This window comes from Dipodomys merriami, unplaced genomic scaffold (assembly GCF_024711535.1).
Source record: "Dipodomys merriami isolate MVZ:Mamm:240054 unplaced genomic scaffold, mDipMer1.0.p SCAF_8, whole genome shotgun sequence".
NCBI lineage: Eukaryota > Metazoa > Chordata > Mammalia > Rodentia > Heteromyidae > Dipodomys > Dipodomys merriami.
The window spans coordinates 62,319,488-62,341,438 of record NW_027206401.1 but is presented as its reverse complement, the minus strand read 5'-3'; the positions used below and the strand labels follow the sequence as shown (position 1 = coordinate 62,341,438).

Below are 21,951 nucleotides of genomic sequence, written 5' to 3'. Positions count from 1 at the left end.
CTAATAAACACGAGAACTAAGATGGGCACTGATAGCTTATGCCTATAATCTTAACTACTCAAGAGGCTAAGATGAGAGGATCATGGTTCAAAGCCATCTTGGGCAGGAAAGTCCTCCAGACCCTTATCTCCAATTAACCACCAGAAAACTGGAAGTGGCTCTGTGGCTCAAAGTGGTAGAGCACTAGCCTTGAGCAAAAAGAGCTCAGGAACAGCACCAGGCCCTGCGTTCAAGCCCCACAGCAAACCAAAAACAAAAAAAAAACTGAGAACTGACCCAAACAAACTAATTGATAACCTAGAATGTCCTATGTCCTATGGCAAAGATGTGGAGTTTCCCATAATGTGAGGTTTCCCACAATGATCTCCACAGAGCCCAACCCCCATGGAGCCCATTCTTAGCTGACCTTTCACTTTGACACCAATTATTTCATCAAATCCAGTTCAAACAAATCAAGTCTCTCCTACTTGGAGAGACTTGACTTTGGACCATAGAAAACTTTAGTCCAGTGTTACGTTGTATGTTGTGTGTGTGTGTGTGTGTGTGTGTGTGAGAGAGAGAGAGAGAGAGAGAGAGAGAGAGAGAGAGAGAGAGAGAGAGAGAGAGAGAGAGAGAGATACAGAGAGAGATAGAAAAAGAGAGAGAGGCAGAGGGGCAGGGACAGAAAGAAACAAAGAACAGAGACAGGACTGACAGAGGAAGAAGCAGGGAAGGAGGAGAGGGGGAAGGAGCTGGAGAAGGAGAGGGAGAAGGAGAGATCACTAGTGCATGTAGCCCTACTGTGTGCTGGCCATTCCTCTAAGCTAAGTCATCCGGCATAATAACCAGACCAATCCTATAGAATGGTACCATTAGCACTTCCATTTACCAGACATGAGTCTGAGGCCCAGAGAAGTAGAATAACTTCTACAACATTGCTGATCTAGAGCCTGAGCCCAAGCATGTGAAATCCAAGTGCATTCTCATCATATTTCCTGGGACACCACAGAAGAATATTTACTGATGTGACCACGACATTTTTCCTTTCTCTAAAATTATATTTGACACATAGATTTCTATGTAAGATTTTTTTTCCTTCAATCTAGCATGACAAATATTTTCCCCCTGTCTTTAGAGAGTAAAGAAAACACAAAATTAATTTTCTCTCTGAAAGCTCGGAACTACTCACAAAGCTGTTGTACCTGGTGGTGCGACAGATCTCTCTGCAACCTACAGCTGGCGTTCTAGAAGATAGGAAGCGACTCCTCCCTCTCCAGACCTGAGAGACAGAAGATAACTATTTCATTCCTGGGGTTCTCCCTCTTCTCCCCTGCACAAAATGGAGGTGCTCTGTCAGGCAATCGCCACACTAAGCTATTTACATGCAGAAAGCAGGGAGCGAACATCACCGAGTCTTCATGCTGTAAAGTGAGGCAAGTGTATGCAGGTGCTGAGGCACCCAGCAGAAGCAGGGGTGGGTGGGAGTGGCCAGGATGAATCCTGTCAAAGGCACTACAAAAACTTCCAAGTGGGGATAGAGCCTTTGGCAAAGCCATGGTCAGTGATCTTTGTCCACAGTGCCCTTCCCTGGTCTGTGTCTTTACTTCTTCCCACTGTTCAGCTCCTTTTCCTGCCTGTATTTGTTTCTGTGCTTTCAGTGCTTCTTTCTGGGAGCAGAAACCCTGTGGAGCTGCCCTTCCCATGTATGTCCCATCAGTAGGACCAGCTTTGGCTATAACACAGCCACAGAGTCTAGTTTCTCCTTTCTTCTTTCCTTCTTTCCTTCCTTCCTTCCTCCTTCCCTCCTTCCCTTTCTCCCTCCCCCCTTCTTTTATTTTTCTTTCTTTCATGCCAGTGCCAGGATTTAAACTCAGAACTTTGTGTTTGCTTACTGGGCTGGTGCTCTACCACATGAGCCACACCTCTAGTCCGGCTTTTGGCTAGTTTGGAGAGATGGAGTCTTGTGATCCTTTTGTGCCTAGGCTAGTTTTGATCTTCCAGATCTTATCCTCCTGAGTAGCTCAGATCACAGCTATGGATCACTGGCACAAGGTGAGGGTTGTTTCAAATATCTATCCTCCAATCAGAAGACATGCCAGCTAAAGTGCTAAGTCAAGGCTCTCAGACCCTTCACGCACCAAGTTTACACCTTATGATTCCTGAATTTGGGGATGGGAGTGGAGAATCTCATACCACACACCATGGGGAGAGTAGGTGTGGTAGTACATGTCTGTAACCCTAGAACTCTGGAGGCTGAGACAGGAGGATTACATGTTTGAGGCCAGCTTGGACTGAAAAGAAAAAAAAATCTTTCTCATTCTAAACTCTAAAAATTGTCTCAGGTTCAAGCCACACAAGCCCATGCCACCTATGCTCCATTTACTCCATTTCCACATCCAGCTGGGGTGCAGAGATGGGTCTTTCTATACAAGCTGCACCCATGATTTCACCAAAAAATATCAGGGCCTAAATCTCTACAGCAGGGGCCCAGTGCCCAAGAGTGAGGGAGTCTGGGGAAGTCAAATCTATGGCTACTCAGATACTTGTTAATTTTTCATTATCACATGACTGCATCTGTACCTGAGATCTTCACAGTTGTATAGAATAAAAAACGAGAACACTGTAAAAAAAAATGTAACATTGTAGCCAGATGCTGGTAGCACAGGCCTGGAATTCTAGCTATTCAGGAGGCTGAGATTTGAGGATCAAAGTTCAAAGCCAGACTGGGTAGGAGAGTCTTCGAGACACTTCTCTCCAATTAACCACCAGAAAACCAGAAGTGGAGTTGTGGCTCAAAGTGGTAGAGCACTAGCCCTAAGCAGAAAAGCCAAAGGACAGCACCCAGGCCCTGAGTTCAAGCCCCCAGGACCAGAAAAAAAAAATAATCCATTCATTCACTGCAGGCATTTCTTGGTACTTAGTCTCTAGTATTTCATGACCCTGATGTGTAAGTTAGTGAAGATTATTTTGGTACTATGTGCTTTTTGTTTCTTTCGTGTGTGTGTGTGTGTGTGTGTGTGTGTGTGTGTGTGTGTGTGTGTGTGCTGGTACTGAGGCTTGAACTCAAGTTTGAGGTACTGTCCCTTCGTTTTTTTGCTCAAGGCTGGTACTCTACCACTTGAGACACAGCTCAGCCTTCAGTTTTTTGCTGGTTAATTGTAGCTAAGAATACTTCCGACTTGTCTGGCCAGTCTGGCCTCGAACTGAAATTCTCATATTTGAGCCTGCTGAGTAGCTAGGATTACAGATGTAAGCCATCAGAGCCTGGCTCCATGTTATTTTCCTTTTTATTCTCTTTTTTTTTAATAGTAAGTTGACAAGGAGTTTATTTAACAAAGAGAAAGTAAAAGTCTACTTAGAAGAGTGAGAACAATAGGAATGGAAAGCCATTGTTCCTCTATGTAAATTTTCTTAATCAGAGATGGAAATCCATATTTCTAAAGGAAGGTACTCACTGCAGGGTCTATGTGAGAAGTTAACAGAATTAAAAGTACGAGAGAGAGAGAGAGAGAGAGAGAGAGAGAGAGAGAGAGAGAGAGAGAGAGAGAACACAGATGACAGCTGAAAAAAAATGCTGCTGTAGCTTTGAGGAGGAAAAAAGCCCATGCTTTATGAATTAAAGCCATGGAAAACGATCACGATGTCTAAATATTTAAAGAAATATGCTTTGCAGAGGTCATTCTGGCACAGATGTTGGACTGCTCCACATCTGGCCTTAAGAACCGAGACCTCAGACCCTTGATGTCATCCTTTTAAGATTAGAAAGCACCACAATTTTGATTAACTTGTTTTTATGAGACGCAGGCCTGATACTCAACTATTTCTATTTCACTCTTCCATTCTTTCAAATTCACACCAAGAATTTCTTTCTTAGGACTAAAACTAAAATATTTATGTTACAGTCCTCAGTGAAAATATGCCTAAAATAATTTGGGTTTAACTGCTAAATATAGGACAGGACTTGGGGGTAGAAGATTATGCCAGCATTGATCCAAACATGGCATCGATGTGAAGAAAAGAACGTTGGTGCTTTCTGTGAAAATCAGAAGGAGACAAGAAAAAAAAAATCAACACTTGCACACTAAAACTTCCAGGCCTTCTGGAAACATTTCTTCTTTTTATTTTTCTTAAAACCAAAATTAATGGCTGAACATTTTGTGAATGTTTACAAAGCAAAATTCATGAACAGGTTCCCAGCTTCTGCTAAGAACAAAGTGGTATTTTCACTGCAACTCATGGCCAGTCACACCTTATGTTGTACAAAGCCTAGGAGTTCATTCATGGAGAATACATTTGCTTACCTATTATATACATGTGTGTGTGTGTGTGTGTGTGTGTGTGTGTGTGTGTGTGTGTGTGTGTGTGTGTGTGTGTGGTGTGTGTGTGTGTGTGTGTGTGTGTGTGTGTGTGTGTGTGCAGGTCCTGAGGCTTTAACTAAAGGCCTGGGTGCTGTCCCCGAAACTTTTTTGCTTGAGGCTAGTGCTCAAATTCTGGCTTTTTGCTCATTAATTGGAGATAGGAGTGTCATGGACTTTTCTACCCAGGCTGGCTTCAAACTGCAAGTCTTAGATCTCAGCCTCCTGAGTATCTAGGATTACAGGTGTGAGCCACCATAACACTCTTTTACTCCATCTTGTTCTCTCCAACATACCCTTACATAATCAGCAGTCTACTCAATTTCTCTATTCCCACAATGAATGGACATCCAAATTCAACATGTGCCAAGCTCAGTCTCTCATCTTACCCTTAATCTGTTCCTACTGCAGCCATCCTCATGTTCCTTATGGTGACTCCCTCCTTCAAGTGGCTAGGTTGAAACTCTGGCTACTCCATTCCTCTGACATTGACAGGCAATCAACCCAGAAATCTTAACAGATGGACTGGATGCATACAAGTATACAACACGTACAAGTATTTCCAGAGTCTGACCACTTTTCTCCAAGCTCGACCCAGTCACCTCAGCTTTTACTTGACTATTGCAATGGTGTCTCTTGATTTTGTCCTTGTGTCACTGCTGTCTGCCCATCTGTTAATTTTCAGATAGTTTTTGCAAATGTACACCCTTTCTCCTGCAGCCACTGTTCCTCCAACATGCCAAGCCTGATCCTGGCCTGGACCATGGGCTGTCCCTTCTGTACTACCCAGACATTCACAAGGCTTACTGGTTGGGTCAAATATTACCTTCTCCACACAGTGTAATCTGACCTTCCTGCTTAAAATTATAATTCTCAGAAATAGCATAATGATAATAATAGACTTCAAGACAAAATATAGTAAGAGACAAAGAAGATCACTTCATCTTAATAAAGGGAATGATCTGTGAAGAGCAAAGTACATTTGTCCACATACCTGCACCAAATTACAGCATACCCAGCCTTATTAGACAAACACTTCTAGACTTGCAAGTGCTGATAGACTCCAACACCAATAGTGGGAGATTTCAATACCTGACTTTCACCAATAAGTAAGTCATCCATATCAAATTATAGTTCTCCTTTCCCCAGCCATACTCAACTTTTCTGATTCTGATTCTGATTTATCTTGCTTTACCTTTTATTTCTCATAGCATTTGTAATATGGTTAAAAACTTTTGATATGGGGGGCTGGGAAGGTGGCTCAGCGGTAGAGTACTTGCCTTGCATGCATGAAGCCCTGGGTTCGATTCCTCAGCACCACATAAGCAAAAAGAAAAAAGCCGGAAGTGGCGCTGTGGCTCAAGTGGTAGAGCGCTAGCCTTGAGCTGAAGAGCTGAGGGACAGTGGCCAGGCCCAGAGTTCAGGCCCCACAACTGGACCCAAAAAAAAAAAAACTTTTTATATGGTTTACTTAGTAATTGTACTTATTATTATTTAAAACACACACACCCGCCCCTTGCACACCAGTTCCACAAGGGACATACTTTGTCTATTTGCTAATATATCCAAACTACTTAAGCAGTTCCTAGCATAGTGGAAGTACTTGATAAATAGTTGTCAAGTTAATAAATGGACAATCAATGCTGGTGTTCATCAAATGGTGGGAATTCACTGTTTGTCTCCATTCATGTATCCATCCATTCATCAAAAGTGTATCCATGACACTCCCTATTCCATAATATGAGTCCATATTCCACCTTCCCATTCGACTCTGATAATTAAAGTTTGGTGCTACCTTTGATGCAGTAAGTTACAGAGATTGGGGTATAAATAATCAAAAGTAAGAGAGCATCTGAGCCGACACTGCAAAGATGAGGATTTCCTGTGATGGCAGAAACCATCTGTTCTCAGGCATCCAGGCCAGTGGCCAATAGCCACACAGAGCAGCAGAACAAGCACCTGGGATGTGGCTAGTATGCTAAGAACTGAATTTTTACATTATTTTATGTGCATTAATGTAAATCCAAATAGATCCATGTGGTTAGTCATTACTGTGATGGACTGACTGGACAGATAGCTTTAGTTTCTCCTGTCTTCTGCCCGGGGATTTTCCTAGATGTACAAGGCAAATTCTTAATTATACCACTTTTTCTCTTCTCAGAAAAAAACTGTAGTTCCTGAAGATACCAGCTTTCAGAATTTTGATACTCTGCCAGCTAGGTTCAACTTTATATATAACATATATGGAAGGAAAGAAAAGAACAAAAGAATGGAAGGAAGGAAGGATGGAAGGAAGGAAGGAAGGAAGGAAGGAAGGAAATAAGGAAGGAGGAAGGAAGGAAGAGAAAGAATGAAAAGAAAGAAAGAAAGAAAGAACGAAAGGAGGAAGAAAGAGAAGGAAGGAAGGAAGGAAGGGCCTCCCTTTATATCCCAAACTGGCCTCCAACCTCCTGCCTTTCAAGTCCCCCAGGTTCTGAGCCAACACACATGGTAGAAGCACTATGTAGGAGCTGGTGGTTCACTCCTGTAATCATAGCTATTCAGGAAGCTGAGATCTGGAGGATCACAGTTTGAAGCCAGCCCAGGCAGGAAAGTCAGCGAGTCTCTTATCTCCAATTAAAAACCAGAAAACTAGAAGTGGACCTGTGGCTCAAAGTGGTAGAGTGCTAGTGTTAAGCAGAAACGCTCAGGGACAGTGCCCAGGCCCTGAGTTCAAGCCCCATGACCAACGATAAAAAAGAAAAACCATGTCGATGTAAAATGACTAATTTTACAAGTTTTAAGTAGGCATCCATACTATAAATATCAAATGATGAGGGAGGCTGCTGTCCCACAGGCAGAAGAGAACTCTTCCCCTCCCTTTTGCTTTCTTCTGCAGGCTATACAGCCTGGTAAGAAAATGAGCTCAATTTTCACCATGGCTCACCTCCTTAGCTTGAACCTTCATGCAGTGAGCAACACATACAACCACACCCTGCACACCCGCAACTGGTCTGTAAAACTTATTTCAAAACATCCTCCCAAGACTTTGGAGATTACATTCTGCTTCCCACTGGGAGGTAAGAGAGTAGAAAGCAATCACAGCTTCCTCTTCCCACTGCAGTCCATTAAAACATTAAAGAAGATGTTGGGAGGAGTTTTATTTTGGTTTTTTGTTTTCACTATCCATATAGCTGAAAAACAATAGCAAGCATTGGAAGTCCATAAATGGAGAAGATACTTAAAGATGGGAGGCAGGTGGTATTAGAATAAAGACTCAAAACCAGAGTAGAGAATGCTTCCCAAGCTGCTTGGCCTGGCTTTAGATAGTAAAGAGGCTGGGCAGTGTCAAAGCCATTGGACAGCAGAGCCACAGCCTGGTAGACAGAACTGGGCAGGTCCTCTCCATCTGGCTAGAACCCAGGAAGCTGGGTTCCAATCAGTGCCTAAGCTACCCAAGGCGAAGGAGACCACTGCCCCCATCCCCACCACCAAAGCCAAGCTCTGAGGCACCTCCCGATGGGCATCCCCATCCCTCCCAAAGAGACAGTCTCTTCAAAGAGACTGCAATACAAGTCTCAGTCACACATCCTGCCCTGGTCTCTAGGCCAGCTATAAGCACACACAGAATGGAGAACCTAATAAGGAGTTTCAGCTCCAATAATGAACACACCTAAATCACGAAGCCTTGGATGAAGGTTAGTGCTGTTAAAAAGAGGAAAAAGTACCAGGTGTTGGTGGCTCACATCTGTAATCCGAGCTACTCAGGAGGCTGAGATCTGAGGACTGTGATACAAAGCCAGCCCAGGCAGAAAAGTCCATGAGACTCTTATCTCCAATCAACCAGTAAAATCCAGAAGTGGAGGTGTGGCTCAAGTGGTAGAGCACTAGTCTGAATTGAAAAAGCCAAGTGAGGGAGTTGAGTCCCTGAGTTGAAGCCCAAATACCAAGCATTGGAAAAGGAATTTAAAAACTAAAATAAAAGGGCTGGGAAGGTGGCTCAGTGGTAGAGTGCTTGCCTTGCATGCCTGAGGCCCTGGGGTCAATTCCTCAGCACCACATAAGCAAAAAAAAAATACATACATACATACATACATACATAAATAAAAGATAATCACAGAACTGTAAGCCAAGCAAGACTTTTTTTTTCCTCTGAGCTCATGGAAGCAAAGTCAGGACAAGGCATATTTAACAGTTAGAGCATTTGTCCTTGGGAGAATGCAGTGATTCTTCCACGAGTGAAGGAGAATGGAAGTCAAGTGGGGGGAAGAGGCAGTGTGGGGATCTGAATGCCAATAGTGTTCTAGCCAGCAATATAAATGAACATCTCCAGCAATTGTCGGCCCAGGACAATGTGAGCCATTATGGGGCATTCAGCAATGTCTGGTGACACTACTTGGGGTTGGTTGTCACTACTTGGGGTACCTAGCAAGAGGTCAAGGATGCAGATAAGCACCCCACCTATATAGGATAGCCTCCTTGGGACATGAGTCATGAACCTCAAATGTCATCGTTGGAGGTGGAGGAACCCTGAGCAAGACCATCAGGGGTGAGATTCTCCACTACGATTTACACAGCCTCACAGGCCGAGTGAAGTACAGTGAATAAGGATGGAAATCCAGATTGGCATATGGCATTTCTGTGACAATTAAGTTATACTTCTGGTGGCCACATTTTTTTGACAAGCTGAACAAATAGAATAGAGGAGATGAACTCGTTCAAAATACATTGTAGACATCCATGGAATTCCTCCAGTGAGGGGCTGGGAAGGTGGCTCAGTGGTAGAGTACTTGCCTTGCATGCCTGAGGCCCTGGGTTCGATTCCTCAGCACCACATAAGCAAAAAGAAAAAAGCTGAAGTGGCGCTGTGGCTCAAGTGGTAGAGCGCTAGCCATGAGCTGAAGAGCTGAGGGACAGCGCCCAGGCCCAGACTTCAGGCCCCACGACCGGACCCCCCCCAAAAAAAAAGAAAGAAAGAAAAGAAAATTGGCATTAGAAACAGTTCTGGCTTTTTGCTGGTTTATTAGACATAAGTCTCGAGGATTTTCCTGCCCATACTGGCTTTAAACAGCAATCTTCCAGATCTCAGCTTCCTGAGTAGTTAGGATTACAAGCACGAGGCACCAGTGCCTGAAAAAAACTTAAACATACTTTGTGTTTTGCTTCTTTTTATTTAATATATTGTTGAATTAAATAGTTATTTTTTCTCTCAGATCTGATGTCCTCAGAGATTGTTGTTATGTGAATATTGAATGTCACACAAACTCCACTTTTTTGGAGAGTGGGGGCAGTACAGGGATTTGAACTCAGGGCCTGGGTGCTGTCCCTGAGCTCTTTTGCTCAAGGCTAGCACACTACCACTTTGAACCACCGTTTCATGTCTGGTTTTTGAGTGGTTAATTGCCTAGGCTGGCTTTGAACTGCGATCCTCAGATCTCAGCCTCCTGAGTGGCCCACCTGTCACTTAGCTTTCATGCTAAAGGCTGGCATTCTGCCCCTTGAGTAACAGCTCCACTTCCAGATTTCTACTGGTTAACTGGAAATAAGAACTTCACAGACTTTCCTGCCCAGGTTGACTTCAGCTATTCAGCCTCTTGAGTAGCTGGGATGACAGGTGTGAGCCCACAGTGCCCGGCTCTACTTGTCTTGGTTAGTAGTTCTCTATTATTAAACATGTTTGTTTCCAACTTTGCACTGTAACAAAGTTGCTGCAAATAAAGCTATGATTCATTCAATGTTTTCAGTTAAATTCAAACCGTTTGCTGTCACCTCCCACAACCCCAGAACTAGAAGAGAAGGAGGCAGTAACCAACTAGATGCCAGAAGCAACCATCTCTCGCTTTCAAGCTTTTAATAATAGTTACAGCCTGGTAACTCACACCTGTAATCTAGCTACTCAGGGCTGAGGCCTGAGGATCTCATTCAAAGCCAGTCAGGAAAGGAAAGTCTGTGAGATTCTTATCTCCAATGAACCAGCAAAAAACTGAAGTGGAGATATGGCTCAAGTGGTAGAATGCCAGTTTTGCAAGAAAAAGACAAGTGAAAATATGAGGTCCTGAGTTCAAGCCCTAGTACCAGCAAAAGAAATAAATTTAGCAATAATTCCTGTGTCCTATGTTACTTGCCTGTAATCCCAGCAGTTGGAGGGTAAGGAAGCAAGACTGAAAGTCAAGGATAATATGTGCTATGCAGCAAAATCCTGTCTCAAAAGTAATTGTGGAGCCGGGTGCTAGTGGCTCACACCTATAATTCTAGCTACTCAGAAGGCTGAGATCTGAGGATCGCAGTTCAAAGCCAGCCTGGGCAGGAAAGTCCATGAAACTCTTTATCTCCAATAAACCACTATAAAACTGGAAGTGGCCCTGTGGCTCAAGCTGTAGAGCACTAGCCTTGAGCTGAAGAGCACAGGGACAGCACCCAAGCCCAGAGTTTAAGCCCCACGGCCGACCCCCCACCCCCAAAAAAGTAATCATGGGGGCTGGAACGTGGCTTAATGGTAGAGTGCAATAACCATTAAATTTCTTTATAATAATAAAAATAAACTCCAAATGAACACAATAGTTAATATATTATCCTATTTAATGCCATTATTTCTGTCATTCAGTTTAATTGGGTTTTAAAGAGCATTGGAGAAATTCCTAGACAATTTCTTCTGTAATTAGATGCAGATCACACACAACATGGGAGGAGATACATATAACCTTCCATTTATCTGTGAACCAAATTAAACAAATCAGTCATCATTGGTGAAGGAAGTAAGTTGAAGTAAAGAAAGGAATTGCACACCAATCTTATGTAGAATATAATCAAGAATATTTTAGAAAACAGTACCCACCTTATTCCATGTAAACAGATGTGCTCACACACACACAGTTCTGAGGCTTGAACTCAGGGCTGGGCACTGTTCTTGAGCTTCTTTTGCTTAAGCCTAGTGCTCTACCACTTGAGCCACAGCTCTACTTCTGGCTTTTTCCTTGCTTAATTGGAGATAAGAGCCTCTTGGACTTTCCTGCCAGAGCTGGCTTCAGGCCACAGTTCTCATATATCAGCCCCTTGAGCAGCTAGGATTACAGGTGGAAACACCGATGCCAAGCCCATGTACATATTTTAAAGACCCATTTATAAATCTCCTTTTAAGGCAAGGCCATTACGCCAATTCACTTATGAACAGTTTCTGGAAGTTATCTGAGTACTTTGTGTAAGCAAGATTCCAACCTTAGCATATTAAGCATATTTTACAATCAAACACTAGCTTTACTCTGGTTAGTCTTACAGAAGAGATTCCTTCCAAAACAGCTTCCCCAGAGGAGTGAGGGGGTCCAGGAGTTCTCCCTGGGGACCCTGGCTGGACATACTGGTCTCCCATAGCACTGAGGCAGGAGGACTGAAGGGAGCACTGGCCCCTCTCCACCCCCTGACACAGGTGTGAGGCTTCTTGGTGGTGCCAAAGCCTTGATGAGAGAAATGGTGGCCACTTCTACAAGGCCAGTGATTACTCTCGATTCTGGAAATTCACACCTCAGCCATCTCTATCAGAATCCACCAACATTAGCGTGAAACGAGGGGGAATTTATACATTTTTTTTTATTGTGAAAATACCGTATAGAGGGGTTACAATTACATGGGCAAGATAATGAGTACATTTCTTATCAAGCATTGTAGCCTCCTCCTTTGTTTCCCCTTCCCATCCCTTCTCATTTCCCACCCCCCAACACCTCACCGATCCACTCCCTTCCCCACACCCCCACCCCGCCAAAGTTGTAAAGTTTGTTTTTTGACATAATGACTTGTACATCTCATTGTTGCAATGGGTCCACCTGTATCCCTATTTAAATAATTTGTTTTTTCCCTTCCCCTCCACAATTATACCAACATCAAATACAGTGAAAGCAGGGGTTATACCGTGGGGGAGGGGCATACAAAGCAACAAAGAAATCATCTTATAAATATGTTAGAAACAATCGCAAGAAAGAAAAAACATTTGAATCCTTATCTTGGGCTCATTTCACCTAACATCAGCTTATCTGACCTTTTCTGCTTGATTCAGACATGTACTAGTTATTGCAAATAAGGGAACCCATGGGACCATGTTTCTTTGGGCCTGGCTTACTTCACTTAATATAATTTTTTTCCAAGTCTTTCTATATTCTAACAAATGGGACAATGTCATTCTTTCTCATGAGGCATAGAATTCCATTGTATATATATACCACACTTTCTTGATCCATTCATCTACTGAGGGGCATCTGGGTTAGTTCCATATCTTAGCTATGGTAAATAATGCTGCAATAAACATAGTTGTACTGGTAGCTTTAGTGTGGTCTTGTTTGTGATCATTTGGGTAAATGCTCAAAAGTGGGATTGCTGAGTCATAGGGGAGCTCTATGTGGAGTCTTTTGAGGAACCTCCATACTACTTTCCAAAGTGGTTGAACAAGTTTACACTCCCACCAACAATGCAGTAAGGTTCCCTTCTGTCCACATCCCCTCCAGCATCTGTTGTTATTAGAGTTCTTGATGATAGCCATTCTAACTGGGATGAGGTGGTATCTCAATGCTGTTTTGATTTGCATTTCTTTTATGGATAGAGAGGTTGAGCATTTCTTCGTGTGTCTATTGGCCATCCTTCTTTCCTCTTCAGAGAAGTTTCTCTTTAAGTCTGTGAAATAGATTTTTCAGAGTCATTCATGAAAGGAGAAAACAGCTCAAAGCACTGAGCCTGGAAACCCTTTCCTGGATGGATTCCCTCAGCAGCTTGAGCAGTTTCATGCTAGGCAATGATCAAAGCCTCATCTTACCCCTGCACCTGCTCCTCACCTGCATGACCTGCTCATACATGTGTCTCTTTTAAAAATAAAAACTATCAATTTATATTTTGATAATAACAGTACACAGGAAGTAAGACACAATCAAGAAATATTGGAAGGCCAGACATCAGTGGCTCACACCTATAATCCTAGCTACTCAGAAAGTTCAGATCTGAGGATCACAGTACAAAACCAGCCAGGGAAGACAAATTCAAGAGACTCGTATCTCCAATTAACCAGCAAAAAGCCAGAAGTAGAGCTCAAGTGGTAGAACATCAGCCTTAAGTAGAAAAAGCCAAGCAAGAGCACTAGGCCTTGAATTCAAGCCTAAGTACTGGTACACACACACACACACACACAGAGTTATTGAATACTTCCAGTGATTACACAGAATGGCTTATGCACCTTGTTCTAACAACTCTGTTCTAGCAAGTTTCCTCCTAAGAATTTTTGTTATTGTTGTTGGTTGCATAGCTTGAGCTCTTCAGCTCAAAGCAAGTGCTCTACTACTTGAGCCACAGCCCCACTTCCAGTTTTCTGGTGATAATTTGCAATAAGAGTTTCATGGACTTTCCTGCCTGGGCTGACTTTGAACTACAATCCTCAGATCTCAGACTCCTGAATAGCTAGAATTATAGTCATGAGCCACCTGCACCTGGCTACAAAATCTTTATTTTTAATTTAATTTTATTGTCAAGGTGATGTGGTTACAACTACATACTCCTAAGAAATGTTATCAAGTATAAAGAACTATGTGAGGCTCCTTTCTGTAAAAATAAAAATAAATTTTGTAATATACAAATTCAATGCAATTCCTATTAAAATCCCAATGACATACATCACTGAAATACAGAAAACAGTCCAAAAATTCATATGGAACAACAAAAGACCTAGAATAGCCAAAACAATTCTAGGGAATAAAGACAACATGGGAGGGATATCCATGCCGAACTTCAAACTCTACTACAGAGCTATAATAACAAAGACAGCATGGTACTGGCACAAAAACAGACCCAAAGACCAATGGAACAGAATAGAAGATCCAGAAATAAATCCACAGGCCTACAGCCAGCTGATATTCGACAAAGAAGCCAAAGACATACAATGGAAGAAACACAGCCTCTTCAACCACTGGTGCTGGGAAAACTGGGCGGCCACATGCAGAAAACTAAAAGTGGACCCCAGCCTATCACCATGCACAACATCAACTCAAAATGGATTAAAGACCTTAACATTAAACCTGAATCTCTGAAACTACTGCAGGACAGTTGAACTAATAGGCACAGGAAGGAACTTCCTGAACAGAGTCCCAGGGTCACAACAAATTGGAGAGAGACTCAACAAATGGGACTACCTTAAAATAAAAAGCTTCTGCACAGCTAAATCTATCGCAACCAAGCTAGAAAGACAACCAACTAATTGGGAAAAAGTATTTACCAGCAATATATCAGACAAGGGGTTAACATCCTGTATATACAGGGAACTCAAGAAACTAATCCCTCCCAAACCTAACAAACCAATTACTAAATGGGCAAGGGAACTAAAGACGGATTTCTCAGATGAAGAAATAAAAATGGCAAAGGAACACATGAGGAAATGTTCATCATCCCTGGTGGTGAAGGAAATGCAAATAAAGACAACCCTGAGATAGCACCTTACCCCAGTCAGAATGTCCCACATCCACAAATCAGCCAACGACAAATGCTGGAGGGGATGTGGAGAAAGAGGAACCCTATTACACTGCTGGTGGGAATATACACTTATACAACCACTTTGGAAAGCAGTCTGGAAGGTCCTTAGAAAGCTAAAGATTGACCTCCCTTACGACCCAGTCATACCACTTCTAGGCATCTACCCTGAACAACATGAACCAATATACAAGGACACGTGCACCTCCATGTTTATTGCAGCACTGTTCACAATAGCTAGGATATGGAAACAACCTAGATGCCCCACCACAGATGAATGGATCCAAAAATCGTGGTATCTATACACAATGGAATATTATGCAGCCATTAGAAATGACAAAATAATGGCATTTGCAGGGAAATGGATGGAGCTAGAAGGAATCATGTTGAGCGAGGTCAGCCAAGAGCAAAGAGACAAACGGTACATGGTCTCCCTGATAAGTGGATGCTAAATCCAAAATGTTAGGTGATACGACAAACCTAACAGGACTTAAGAAACAAAAAACTCCCACTCATCTGGTCAAACCACTACTAAATATCCCCATGCTGCTGATCACATGTATGGTGTATATGTGTACACCATTATATGTTATAGACTGTAATAGACAATTTGCTCCAGGAAAGTTAGAATGAACTTGTGACTTTAAATGAGCATCATTATTCCACAATACTGTGAAATTTGGGGAATTATGTAATCACTTAATCACAATTTAAAAAAAAAAAAAAGAAACTCGGGGAAGGTAGGGAGGGAAGGGATGATAGGGAGAAAACAATGGAGGGGGTAACAATGCTCAATAGGAAGTGTACTCATTACCTTACTCATGTAACTGTAATCCTCTGTACAGTATCTTAGTGCTCTATGTAGTTTTTTTTTTTTTTTTTTTTTTTTGTCGGTCGTGGGGCTTGAACTCTGGGCCTGCCTCTGTATAGTATCTTTACAATAAAAAAGTTAAAATAAATAAATAAATAAAAATAAAAATAAATTTTAAAACATAAGAGCCTCTAGCCAGGAGCCTGTGGCTCATGCCTATAATCCTAGCTACTCAGGAGGCTGAAATCTGAGAATCATGGTTCAGAAAAGTCCTCAAGAGACTCTTATCTCCAATTAACCACTCAAAAACTGATAGTGTTGTGGCTCCAGTGGTAGATCACTAGCCTTGAGCACAAAGAGGCTCAGAGACAATGCCCAAGCCCTGAGATCAAGCCCTACAACCAACAAGAAAAAAAAAGCCTCAAGTGCTGAATTCTTAGAGATCACTAGGCAACATTTGAGAACAAGAGGAGAAAAACAAAAGACACGCTCAAAAGCATCATGTTTGGACTCTTATTTTTCAGAATGAAAGTGCACTCATTTCTTCTGATTGCTAGAATTTTGCCATATATATTGTTGAAGAAATGGTTTTCAGTTGAATTTCCCACCAACAATATTCATTTCCCTACACCTTCACCAAACTGGATATTGAGGGTTTTTTTTCTCTTTATTAATAGTGTGTTGGTTGCAAATGCTGGTGGGGATGTGGGAAAAAGGAACCCTATTGCACTGCTGGTGGAAATGTAACTAGTACAGCCATTCTGGATAGAAGTCTGGAGGAGCCTCAAAAAACTAAACATAGACCTTCCCTACTACCCAGCCATACCACTCCTGGGCATCTACCCAGAACATCACAAACCAGGATCCATAAAGATACCTGCACATCCATGTTCATTGCTGCACTATTCGCAATAGCTAAACTATGAAAACAGCCAAGATGTCCTACAATTGATGAGTGGACTCCAAAACATTTAGTACCTAGCCATTAGAAAGAATATTATATCATTTACAGGGAAATGGATGGACCTAGAACAAATCATGTTAAGTGAGGTAAGCCAAGCTCAGAGAGACAAACAATGCATGTTTTGTCTCCTATGTGGAAGCTAGATCTAAAATATACTAGGACATGATCAATTATACAGGTCTCTCAATTATACAAGCATTCATACAGTGAGACCAAACTAAGACTTGGCTTAGTTTTATTATTTTTTTGGTGGGGGGGGGGTTCCGTGGGGCCTGGGTGCTGTCCCTCAGCTCTTCAGCTCAAACCTAGCACTCTACCACTTGAACCACAGTGCCACTTCTGGCTTTTTTGTTCTTTTTGCTTATGTGGTGCTGAAGAATCGAACCCAGGGCGTTATGCATGCAAGGCAAGCGCTCTACCACTGAGCCACCTTCCCAGCCCAGTTTTATTGTTTTTATAGTCAAATATTTAAATCTTTTGCTTTACTGCTTTTTTAAAAATCCCACTAGTTTTGTCTATATGTCTATCTATCCATCCTTCTATTGCTGCATATGTATATGAATATCTTTATCTTTTTTTTGTCGGTCATGGGGCTTGAACTCTGGGCCTGGGTGCTAACCCTTGAGCTCTTCAGCTCAAGGCAAACACTACTTGAGCCACAGTGCCACTGTATATGAATATCTTGTCTTTTCACATTTAAATTTCTGATCTACCACACAAATGTTGGTGTGATATAGAAATTTAGTTTCTACTTTTTCCTCAGTCATTAAAACACCATTGATTAAATAATTCATAGTTTTAGTACAGATTTGGAATGTCTCCACTAATGCACACTAAATTCTTCTATGTTGGTCTGTATTTTTAAGACTTTCTACTCTTTTTTCCCCTTGATCTGCTCAGTTTAGTGGTTCATTTGTGTGGTTTCCATATTCATTTGGATATGTGGGAAAGCAACACTTCGAGGTTGTACTTCCAGGATTTCCTGGCTGGTTACGTGGATTTACTGCTACAGCTGCAGTTAGGAGCTTGAAGGAGAGTATTGAAAATATGTAAGTATTTTTTCAAAGTGCACAAACTTGTAAAAGTCCTAAAGCAAATACTTTTATAGGAAGCATTCATCACCCTTCTTTAGATGGAGTGAGAGTGGTCACTGTTTGAAAGAATGTTAGCAGTGGGGAGGGGGGAGGGAGGGGTCAGGAATTTTCCAGTCCACAAGATGCATATTTACCTGGCTCATTAAGGCCACTCAAGCATTAAGAATGAAAAGCCAGACTCCAGTGGCTCATGCCTATACTCCTACCCAGGAGGATCAGATCTGAGGATTGTGATTCAAAGCCAGTCTGGGTAGGAAAGACAGTGAGATTCTTATCTCCAGCTAAGCACTAAAAAGCCTGAAGTGGAACTAGAAGTGGCTCGTGGCAGAGTACCAGCCTTCAGTGAGAAAGCTAAAAGACAAATATCCAGACCCTGAGTTCAAGCCCCAGTATTAGCACTTAAAACAAAACAAAAAAAGATTTAAGAATGATGAACATGAGTGTATAGAATGAATTCTCTTTCAATGTTTTTTGTTAAAGTTAAAATTATCATGTAAATGAAAGACTGTCACTTAATAGTTTCCCGTTTGCAGCACTCGATGGGCTTGTTATAAAGACCAGGCGTTTGAGCCTTTTGATCATTTTTGTTTCTGCTGCATTTTTCTGTGTCTTAAATCATGCTCCTCCGCTGCCAACCCCCTTTCTAATAGCAGCCCCTCTTTACCCCACATGGGATCTCCAGACCAATCACTGCTCTCCACACTAGAGCCCCCACAGTTCCTGTAGCTTGTTAGTCATGAAGTATTGAAATTGCCATTGCTTCTACTCTATCCCTTGTCACAGAATAGAAATAATATAATATTAACACCAGTTTCTATATTAGTACCCAGTCTCTAACTGGGCCTAACACATGAGTCTCAAGAAAACACTACTGGTGTTATAGGCTCACACCTATAATCCTAGCTACTTAGGAGGCTGGGATCTGAGATCAAGGTTCCAAGACAGCCTGGGCAGGAAAGTCCATGAGACTTTTATCTTCAATTAACCACCTAAATTCTGGATGTGGAGCTGTGGCTCAAATAGTAGAATGTTAGCCTTGAACAAAAAAAAGCTCAGCCGGGCGCTGGTGGCTCACGCCTATAATCCTAGCTACTCAGGAGGCTGAGATCTGAGGATCAAGGTTCAAAGCCAGCCTGGGCAGGAAAGTCCGTGAGACTCTTTTCTCCAATAAACCACCAGGAAGTGGTGCTGTGACTAAAGCGGTAGAGTGCTCATCTTGAGCTGAAGAGTACAGGGACAGTTCCCAAGCCCAGAGTTCAAGCTCCACGACTGACCAAAGAAAAAAAAAAAAGCTCAGGGATAGTTCCCAGGACCTGACTTCAAAACCCCAGGACTAATATGAAACACACACACACACACACACACACACACACACACACACACACACACACACACATACTACTGAATGAGAGAGCACCTACTAAACATTCACTCAGTACTTGAGTTTGGCAGCAGATTGCTTTGACATTGTATTTGAACTCTGACCCCTGACTCACAGAGTCCAGGATTGCTTCTCCTCCACAAACACTGTATTCTCCAGTCCCACCTTGCAGCCCTTGTCTCCTTGTTCCAGCTGATAACCTTGTCCAGACAGTGCTGGAGCTGAGCCACGCACCACCAGTCTACATAAGACTGCATTGCTGCACAGTAGGCTGTCGATGCCAGCTGTCCACTTGGACCAGTCTTCACCACTGAATTCCACTGGGACCTGGGTGTGCTCGGTCATGATCCCAGTTCAGCTCCAGACCAGCTGTCTTTCCAGTTCCGAGGCCTAAGCCTTGCCTGACTGAATTTCAAGACATGTTCTTCGAGATGAGCAGATGGAGATCCATTCCATAGCCCAAATCCTTCTCTCCTGTCACACAGTAACAGCAATGGCATGGTAGAAACCCCACTCCTGTGAAAGCGTTTGGAAACAGAACTTGAAGTAACAAGCTGGGCACCAGGTGGCTCATTCCTGTAACCCTAGCTACTCAGGAGGCTGAGATCTGAGGATCAAGGTTGGAAGCAAGTCTACAAGACTTTAATCGCCACTGAATCAGCAAAACATTGGAAGTAGAGATCTGGCTCAAGCAGTAGAGAATCAGCCTTAAACAAAAGTACAATACTGGCATACACACACACACACACACTCTCTCTCTCTCTCTCTCTCTCTCTCTCTCTCTCTCTCTCTCTCTCTCTCTCTCTCTCTCTCTCTAATAATTTGAAATAACAATATAATCCATGTACAAATCACACTATAGAATTCTAGTCTTTTGGGCCTGGGAAGGTGGCTCAGTGGTAGAGCGCTTGCCTTGCATGCCTGAGGCCCTGGGTTCGATTCCTCAGCACCACATAAGCAAAAAGAAAAAAGCTGGAAGTGGCGTTGTGGCTCAAGTGGTAGAGCGCTAGCCTTGAGCTGAAGAGCTGAGGGACAGTGCCCAGGCCCAGAGTTCAGGCCCCAAGACCGGACCCAAAAAAAAAAAAAGAATTCTAGTCTTTCGTCCATATGATGTGGCAAGCAAGAGCTATGTTTTTTCTCTCATCTCTCTGGTCTTTCAGAAGAACAAAATTCATACTTTCTGAGAAACTACGAGTCACTGTCTTCTGCCCCTCCCCCAGTTCTTCCCCCCCTCCCCCCCTCGGCTTGAGCTCATCCTTTCACATGCTTCTTTTTGGTGAGAGTCCATCCCACTACATCACCAGGAACACATGTGTCCCCATGGGACTTTATTGCCTGGAAGATATGGATGATGATGTCAATAAAGGCATCCTTCAAATCTGGAGCAAGTGATGGGAGAAAGAAACCTGGGTTGAAAGAAGGCAAGAAGCAAGCCACTTCACCAGACATTTCCTCGTGGAGCCATGCAAAGAGAATGGACCCTGGCCAGGAAGTTTAGTAGTATTCATCAGCTGGAACTGTCAGCAGAAGCAGTAATGAAATGACAGCTGTTGCTTTGCTACTTGTAGGGAGAGTCGAGCCATCCCGCCTCCAAAATAGATTTCTGAGGATGAGAGCATTTCCAGCTAATGAACTCCAATAAAAGCCTGGATGTGGTTTTTGTTTCAGACTTTTTTTTCTCCAAGAATTTAGTGCAAAGATAATTGGTAAATAGTTGGCAATTTGGTGTGTCAATAGTTGTATCCGTACTACTGTTCTGTAGAATGTTCTAGCTTTTTCATGGAAATACATCTATACTGTGTGAATCAGAGCGAGAGCTCGGGTCTTAATATGGCATTGGTCACTGAAACTAATGAACATTTAGATATTGACTGATGTAATGCAGAAGTAATAATATCACCATGAAGGGAAAAGAGAAAACTAAGAAGCAGGAGAAAGATTCACTCATGGTCCCTGAGTATTATTGCCATGTTTATGAAAAAAAAAAGTAGGCTTAGTTCTTCAATAAAAACTGATCAGAGGGGCTGGGAAGGTGGCTCAGTGGTAGAGTGCTTGCCTTGCATGCCTGAGGCCCTGGGTTCAATTCCTCAGCACCACATAAGCAGAAAAAAAAAAACCTGGATGTAGTACTGTGGCTCAAGTGGTAGAGTGCTAGCCTTGAGCTGAAGAGCTGAGGGACAGCGCCCAGGCCCAAGTTCAGGCCCCACAACCGGACCCAAAATAAATAAATTAATTAATTAAAATTTAAAAATTTAAAAATAAATAAAAATTAAAAAAAATAAAAAAAAAACTGATCAGAGAAGTGGAGTTGTGCCTCAAGTAGTAGAGTGCTAGCACTGAGCACAAAAGCTCAGGGACAGTGCCCACAACTTGAGTTCAAGCCTCAGGACCAGCACCAAAAAAATGAAATAAATAATCAGTAGCCAGGTACTGGTGGCTTGTAATCCTATCTGCTTACTGTGAGATCTGAGGATTGAGGTTTGAAATCAGTCTAAAATCCAAAGGACTCTTAACTTTAATTATCCACTAAAAAGCAAAAATCGGCTGGGCACTGGTGGCTCATGCCTGTAATCCTAGCTACTCAGGAGGTTGAGATCTGAGAATTGCAGTTCAAAACCAACTCGGGAATGAAAGTCTGTGAGACTCTTATATTTAATTAACCACTAGAAAACCAGAAGTGGCGCTGTGGCTCAAGCATAGAGCACTGGCCTTGAGCTGAAGAGCTCAGGGACAGAGCCCAGGCCCAGAGTTCAAGACCCACAACCAACCAAAAGCAAAACAAAACAAAAATAAAAACAAATATTTTCTCTGATATGTGAAAAATCTGTTCTGTAGAATTTCAACCACACAGAGCCCATTCAAAAATTAATTCCATAGATGCTACCTAAAAACAT

At 42.5% G+C, this 21,951-nt stretch overlaps 1 protein-coding gene across 5 annotated transcripts in view; it reads right to left on the bottom strand.

Annotated features, from left to right (window-relative positions):
* Window positions 1–21,951, bottom strand: part of Filip1 (filamin A interacting protein 1) — a 200,765-nt gene that overhangs the window by 165,432 nt on the left and 13,382 nt on the right. The window contains exon 2 of one of the 5 annotated variants that reach the window (XM_070010844.1): window positions 1,182–1,258. The exons of the other annotated variants lie outside the window; for them this stretch is intronic. The gene's annotated coding sequence lies outside the window, so the exon portion shown is untranslated. The remainder of the gene's footprint in view (window positions 1–1,181; window positions 1,259–21,951) is intronic. 5 annotated transcript variants of the gene reach the window in all.